The sequence below is a fragment of the Bombus bifarius genome, unplaced genomic scaffold, assembly GCF_011952205.1.
Source record: "Bombus bifarius isolate JDL3187 unplaced genomic scaffold, Bbif_JDL3187 scf7180000009590_frag, whole genome shotgun sequence".
Classification (NCBI taxonomy): domain Eukaryota; kingdom Metazoa; phylum Arthropoda; class Insecta; order Hymenoptera; family Apidae; genus Bombus; species Bombus bifarius.
In genome coordinates, this window is record NW_022885216.1 from 94 (window position 1) to 7,618 (window position 7,525).

A 7,525-nucleotide genomic window follows, 5' to 3' on the forward strand; every position below is an offset into this window, starting at 1 on the left:
AATCATTCAATGAGTCTTTCCGGATGTTTTTATGTAGTCATAATTTCACATATCAGCACAGCTCCACCAATAGGATAAGAGTTACGTGGAAGCAACAGGGGGGAAGAAGAACATATAGAGATCTAAAGGTTATTTTTGTCTCATTCAAGTTTCTGTTAACCGGCTTGGAAATTTCCTGTGCTTGTTTCGACTTTGAAGTCTTAAAAAAAAAATTGTAAGTAAATAGTATATATATAGTATATATATCCTGAGTCAAAGTTTCTCTTTATAAATAATAAACCGTTTAAAAACTATATTTTGTATGTTTTTTCCTTATTCATAATTAAATAATAAATATGAAATACTTCTACAGAAAGCCGACATCCTTCAATTAACCGAACAGCAGATGATTTAAAAATTAGTAGTTGAAAGAAATAAATGTTATTACATGTTCATAATTGATCGATAAATTTAAATATACAATTAGAAAATGTTTCTTCTTTATTGATAACTAAATAATACAGATAAGATACAAGATACTTGTACGAAAAGTCGGCGCGTCGTTCAATTAACGGAACAGCAGAGGATTTGAAAATTAGTAGTTGAAAGAAATAAATGTTATCATATGTTCATAATTGATCGATAAATTTAAGTATGCAATTAGAAAATGTTTCTTATGTTTGGAAGAATATATAATCACTGCTGAATGTTTTGTAGTTACGAAAGTTGCATACAAACATACATTGTACATACGACTAGTAATGGTACTAAATTACTGTTAGAGGGTCTTGGGTGTATAGAACCATATGGTTAAATTAATACTAGAGATAACGAATCGCGCGAATGTAATTAATATTTTGAAATGCGTTGTTTGCATTAATTGATAGTTTTCTTATAAACTTTTTTATAAACAATTTCATTGCTATAGAAAAAAGATATGCTGCCGGTAATATGTCTATCCTACTTAAATAGAAAGTGCAATATTTTGTTATAATATTTGGCGCAAGTTTATACATTATTACATCCAAAAATAATATTCTTTTTATATCTAAGCTATATTAAAATATAAAGATACAAATAGCTATGCGAGTAGTTAGTAGTTGATGCTTTTTACTTAAATTGTCTTATACTTCATAATTTGTAATAATATAATTCTTGTCATCAATGATTCTTCGTTTTTACTTTGTATATATTATACTTCCAGGAAGATGCCGCTCTATAAATTGACTTACTTCCCAGTTACGGCATTGGCAGAACCAATCCGTTCTTCTTCAGCTATGCTAGTATTCCATTTGAAGATGAACGTATCAAAAAGGACGTCTGGCCAGAAATAAAGCCCTGTAAGCTTAAAATTTAAAGAAGTTCTGTTTCTTAAATCTCATCTTTCCTAATTTAACTAAAGTAGCTAAATAAAGTAGAACACAATTATGCAGAGTATAACAGAGATTATTGTTTACTCTCCATTGCTCTATAAGATTTTTTTTTTTATTTATTTGTTGAAATTACAATCAATTCTCGCGTTGAGAATTTTCAGTAATTTTTCTGGCGTAGCGCACTGACATGACTGTTTATTTACAATAAGTTAATACTTATTATAGATAGGTATAATTTATAAGTATTATAAGTAGGTGCAAATGCTTAATTTGGATAATTAAATGAATCTAACGTTTAGGTCTAGCGGGTAGTGCCTCTTCAGCCTGCGAATCTGGTCCGTCGTATCGAGTAGTCCAGTGATTAGGGGGTTTCGGTGTTTGTTGATTCTTTTGCTATATCTGTCGCTATATTTTGCTATTTACTCTTTGACGGTGGGTATCTTGAGGTCGCGGTGTATTGTTTCATTGGTTACATACCAAGGTGCGTCAATTAGGGATCTTAGCGTTTTCGATTGAAAGCGTTGGAGTATTTCAATGTTGGAGTTGCTTGCTGTTCCCCATAGTTGGATTCCGTGGGTCCAGACAGGTTTTATTACGGTCTTGTAGAGGGTAATTTTATTCTGTATGTTTAGTTTGGAGCGTCGGCCCGTGAGCCAATAGAGTTTTTTTAGTTTGTCCTTTAGTTGCTTCGTTTTATCTGAGATGTGTGTCTTCCACGTTAGTCTCCTGTCCAGGGTCATGCCCAGGTATCGGACTGTGTCCCTGCTAGGGATTGTTGCATTGTTGATGGTGACCTGGGGGCAGGTTTGTTTTCGGAGCGTGAAGGTTACATGTGAGGATTTCTTTTCGTTGACTTTGAAGCCCCATTTGTGAAACCACTTTTCCATGGAGTCGAAACTTCGCTGGAGAGTGGATGAGGCTATTACCGGGTCTGCGTGGGTAGCTAATAGCGCTGTGTCGTCTGCAAATGTCGCTATTGTTATATCGTTTGATATGGGTAGGTCGGCAGTGTAGATGGAGTACAGTATGGGTCCGAGGACACTACCTTGGGGTATGCCGGCTTCTATTGGGAATGTTGCGGAAGTGGCGTCTAGGCATTTAACCATGAATTGTCTATTGGTTAGGTAAGATTTTAGGATGGAGTAGTAGGGGTGAGGTAGGATCTTTTTAATCTTGTATAGTAGCCCTTCATGCCATACTTTGTCGAATGCCTGTTGGATGTCTAGGAAAACCGCTGAGCAATATTTTTTCTTTTCAAGTGTTTGGCTGATCGTATGAGTTAAGCGGTGGATTTGCTCTACTGTAGAATGATGTTTTCGGAAGCCGAATTGGTGATCTGGGAGTGTTTTCAAGTTCTCTAGGATTGGAAGGAGTCGGTTCGTGAGCATCTTCTCGAATAGTTTGGACAGGGTAGGTAAAAGACTGATTGGGCGATAGGAGCAGGTTTCGTATATCGGTTTACCGGGTTTAGGGATGAGGGTAATCAATGAGATTTTCCAGGCCTTAGGATAGTGTTCCAGGCGAAGGATAGCATTAAAAATCGATGTGATGAGTGCTATCCCTTTTGTGGGAAGTCCCTTGATTGCTTTATTGCTTATTAGGTCGTGTCCCGCTGCTTTCTTGGGGTTTAGGCGACTGATTGTTTCTATAGTCTCTGCAGAGGAGAAGGGTTCGATAGGAGGGGACATTTGGAAGGGGGTGTGCAGGTATTCGGTAACGTCCGCGGCGGCTTTGGGGGAATGGGGTTTGAATACTTTTGACAAGTGTTTAGCAAACAGATCGGCTTTTTCTGTAGGGCTTCGCGCCCATCCACCTTGCGGACGGCGGATAGGTGGGATTATTTGTGGGGGGCGTGTGAGTTTCCTGGAGGCCTTCCATAGTGAGTAGTTGGCGTCGGCTGTGGGGGATAAGCTGGCGAGGTATTTATGGAAGCAGTCGTTTTTATAGATTTTTAAGGTTCTGGATAGCTTCCTAGTTGCGTTGTTAAGTTTGCGTTTGTCCTCCGGTGTTCTATGGGTCTGCCATACTCTTCTTAGTCTACGTTTTTCTGCTATTTTTTTTAGTATGTATTGGGGATATTCTTGTTTGCTGTTAGATGCCTTTGTCGGTGTGGTGAGGCGGATTGCGTTTATTATGCTCGTGTTTAAGTATTCCGTGGCTGCTTCGATATCTTCCTTTGTTTTTAGTGGGGTGAAGGCTGAGGTTGAGTGTGTAAAGACTTCTCTGAAGAGCTGCCAGTTGGTGTGTTGGATGTGAATGGAGCCGTTAGGTGTATTCTCGATGATTGTTGAACTGACTGTTGCTATCACGGGAGAATGATCAGAGGAGAGATCAGCCGAGGAGTTGATCTGGACGTGTCTTGATGGGATATTTTTAGTTATGAAGAAGTCGAGAAGGTCGGGTATTTTGTTGGTGTCAGTTGGCCAGTATGTGTGTTCGTATGTGGTGAGGTAGTTGAGGTTGTTGTTTATTATGCTGTTTAAGAGGTTTTTGCCTCTTGCTGTAACCAGTCTGCTGCCCCATTTGGTGTGCTTGGCGTTATAGTCTCCTCCAACTATGAATCTATTGCCCAGGGTGTCCAGGAAGTTATCAAAGTCTTCTTTGGCGATGGAGTGTCTGGGAGGGCAGTATACTGCTGAGGTGGTGATTGAGCCATGACAGTCTTCTATTGCTACATTTGTTGCTTGTAGGTAGTCTTTCTGGAATGATGGAAGTTCGTAGTGCTTAATACTTGCTTTGATTATTATTCCGGTGCCACCGTGGGCCTTTCCGCTGGGGTGTTGGGTATGGTAGAATTTGTAACCATTTATTTTCAGGTAGCTCTTGACGGTGAAGTGGGTTTCCGATACGAGCATTACGTCGATTTGCTGGTGTTTTAAGAAGAGTTCTAGTTCAAGTTTGTGTTGCGCTAGACCGTTGGCGTTCCAGAGTGCTATGCGCCTTGGTTTTATTTTGAGCCGGGGCGTGCTAATTTTTCCACGATGAGTGTTAGTAGCGATAGCAAGTGATTTATTTGCTCTGATTGTTTCTCTATTAGCTTTTCAAGCCTTGAGGAGTTGTCTGTGGTAGGTGGGTTGGGGACACTGTTTTGGGGAAGGTTCCTTTGGCTGTTCGGGTTATTTTGGATGCCTTGTACTGCTTGGGCATAGGAGGTTGAGGTGGAGATGAATTGGGTAGGACTGGGTGTTTGGTTGGTTGAGGGGGTTGGGGTAGTCGTGAATTTCGGCGGGCTGGGTGTTTGGTTGGATACCTCTTTTGCTCTGAGCTTAGGGTACCTGTTCGTGTATAGTGTTTTATATGCTGGGCAGCCTTTGTAGTTGGCAGGGTGGTCCCCTTGGCAGTGGATGCATTTCGCTGGAGTTTCCGGTGATTTGGCGCACTGGTCAGTGGAGTGAGTGCCTGCGCATTTAACGCAGCGGAAAGTATGGTTGCAGTATTTCTGCGTATGACCGTACCTTTGGCACCTTTTGCATTGCACTATTTCTTTTTTCACGAGCGGTGGTTCGATCTTTACTATCGCGTTCATTAGGCGACTGATGTTGTAGATTTCCTTATTGTTCGGCTTTTGTTTAATGTCTAGGAAGAATAAGGATAACGGGTCTTTCGAGACTCTATGCCTTATATTACTTACGTTGATGACTTCGTGGCCGAGTTTTGAGAGTTCGTATTTGAGTTCGTCTATGTCTGCTGAGTGGTGTATGTTTCGTAGGACCACACGGAAAGGCCTTTCCTGTTTGAGTTGGTAGGTGTGGAAGTTGGCGTTCAGGGTCCTGAGTGTCTTGGTGAGTTTTCTGTAAGCTTCTGGGTTCGTCGGCAGTATTTTTACTCTATTGTTGCTTATCTTAAGGTTATATTCCTCCTTGCTGGTATCTCTCTCTAGGGACCTGGTCATTGTCTGTATGTCAATGACGTCGTCCACAAATATTGGTGGGGGAGGGGGGATTCTCTGTGAGTGTTGGTTTGGTGGCGCTTCTACGATTTCCATGGCGTCGTTTGAGGATTCCAATACGGCGAATCTGTTGTGTGTGTTTATTTGCGTTGCTGTTTCTATTTTCCTTTTCTTTGTAGTATTAGCGTCGTTAGAGCGGTGAGTTCTGCTAGACTTCTGCCACGGGGGGGGGTAGCTCGGGGTAGCTGCGAGTCTGCTCCGGTGAGCCTGGTCGCGGGTGTTGGGCCATCATCGAGCTAGTTAATTCGGAATGAACAACTAGTCGTGAGGCTGTGAGGCTAGTATTCGGTTGGGGTTAGGTGCGTGGGATTTTCTTCTCCCTAAAGCGTAAGGGACACTTAGCTGTGTTCACTTTCGACGGTTGGGCGACACGTGTTGTTTTCGGACTACGCTGGGCACTAGAGACACGTCTGCACGCTTCGGCACTCCACAGAGAACTGCTCTATAAGATATGTGGGAGAACAATAGGTATTGTTAAGGAGACAATGCCCTTCGTTTGCTGATAAATTATCAATAAATTAAATTATATCTTTCCAAAACAGATAACAGGAAGCTAGATATTTAAGAAGCATCATAATCTGTTTGTTCGATAGAATCTTTGATTCTATTAGTTGTATGTTTTTAGTGACTCCTTATGGCCTGCTTCCTATGCTCGTAGCTGATAGAAGGAAGGTTGCTCAGTCTACAGCTATTTGCCGTTACTTAGCCAAACAATATGACTTAACTGGAAAGACTGACTGGGCAAATCTTCATATTGATGCCACTGTTGATACTATTCATGATATTCGTCATAGTGAGTATCCAGTACTGTTTTGCATAAATCTGTGGCGGCACGGGCCACGGAACTTTTCAACGGCTCCAGATACAAAGCGCGACGCCACCAAAGCGCAACACCGATGTGCCCAATCTGTCATCGATATCCTCACACTCTTTCCGCCGAATTCTCGGAAGAGCATACTCGTGCCAGCACAGGCGACACATCTTATGAATGCACGCGAGTGGGGATATCGATGGGCTACGAAGGGAAGGTCTGCGCGAAGAAAAACAAAATGCAGAGTCAGTCTGGCTTGCGTCATTAGAAGTGTAACTCCTCGGCCCTTTTCGATAGCAACGCGACGAACGACATCTCGGTGTCTATCGTTATTTGTTAGTTGTTACCTGTTGTCCGTTAAATGTTATTGTTGATCGTTAATTGTTAACTCTGATTGTTGATCAGTCCTAATAAACTGTTATTCGTTAAAAACACCAAGAGTAGTTCCTTACGCACCTATCACCATACCACCTCAAATCATATGAGAATCTTGATAACAGATAGTACATATCTGTTCAGGTATTTATTACTTGAAATCCGATTTAATATTTGATTTAATCGAACGATACACGTATGTCAACAATACAAGACAAAGGATTAAAAAGGATTGTAATTCTATCTTCAGTATCATTTAAATTTCGCACAACACTGTATTCAAATTAGTATAACATTAGCGAATAGTATTTAACTGAAAACAAATTTTCAGAAATTGCCGCCTTCCACTATGAGGAGGACGAGAAGGTCAAAGCTGCAAAACGCAAGGCTGCTGAAGAGACGCTGCCGTTCATTTTAGAACGTTTGGACCAGCAAGTGAAGGAAAATGACGGCTACTTCTACGATGGTACTCTCTCTTGGGCTGATTTAACATTCGTTGCTCTGCTCGATTATTTGAACTTTATGTACAAGTCTGATCTGATCGAGAATTACGAGAATCTGAAGCTGCTGGAGAAAAAGGTCCTCCTTCTGCCCAAGATCAAACACTGGATTGAGAGACGCCCAGTTAGCGAATTCTAAACTTCACGATTGCTTATGGTTTTATAAGCGTTTAAAGATTGCGGTCTTAGTGTGTTGAGAGAATGAAGAACGAATCGTGTTGATGGAAGTTTGTATGGAATATACTGATTGCTTTTAACATTCATTAGTTCCAGTTATTACCGATATTTTTGTCATTTAGTTAGGGTTTTCCCTTTAGATTACGTTGTGATAGAGAACTATTATTTGTGTATTCCTACAGAAACATACGAACTATATAAACTGTTGACACGATGTTGTGCTTTTGTATTATAGAGATAATAATAAAACCATCAAACAATCATTAATTATGTTTTTTATTATATTAATTAAGAATTGAAGATTACCTGCTTGGTGATCTTGATAATATCGTATTTTACAAATGTTGAAGAAAAAAAAATG

The 7,525-nt window shown here is 40.5% G+C and overlaps 1 pseudogene; it reads left to right on the top strand.

Moving 5' to 3' along the window:
* The first annotated feature begins 1,187 nt into the window (after window positions 1-1,187).
* Window positions 1,188-7,257, top strand: LOC117215419 (annotated as a pseudogene).
* The last annotated feature ends 268 nt before the right edge of the window (window positions 7,258-7,525 follow it).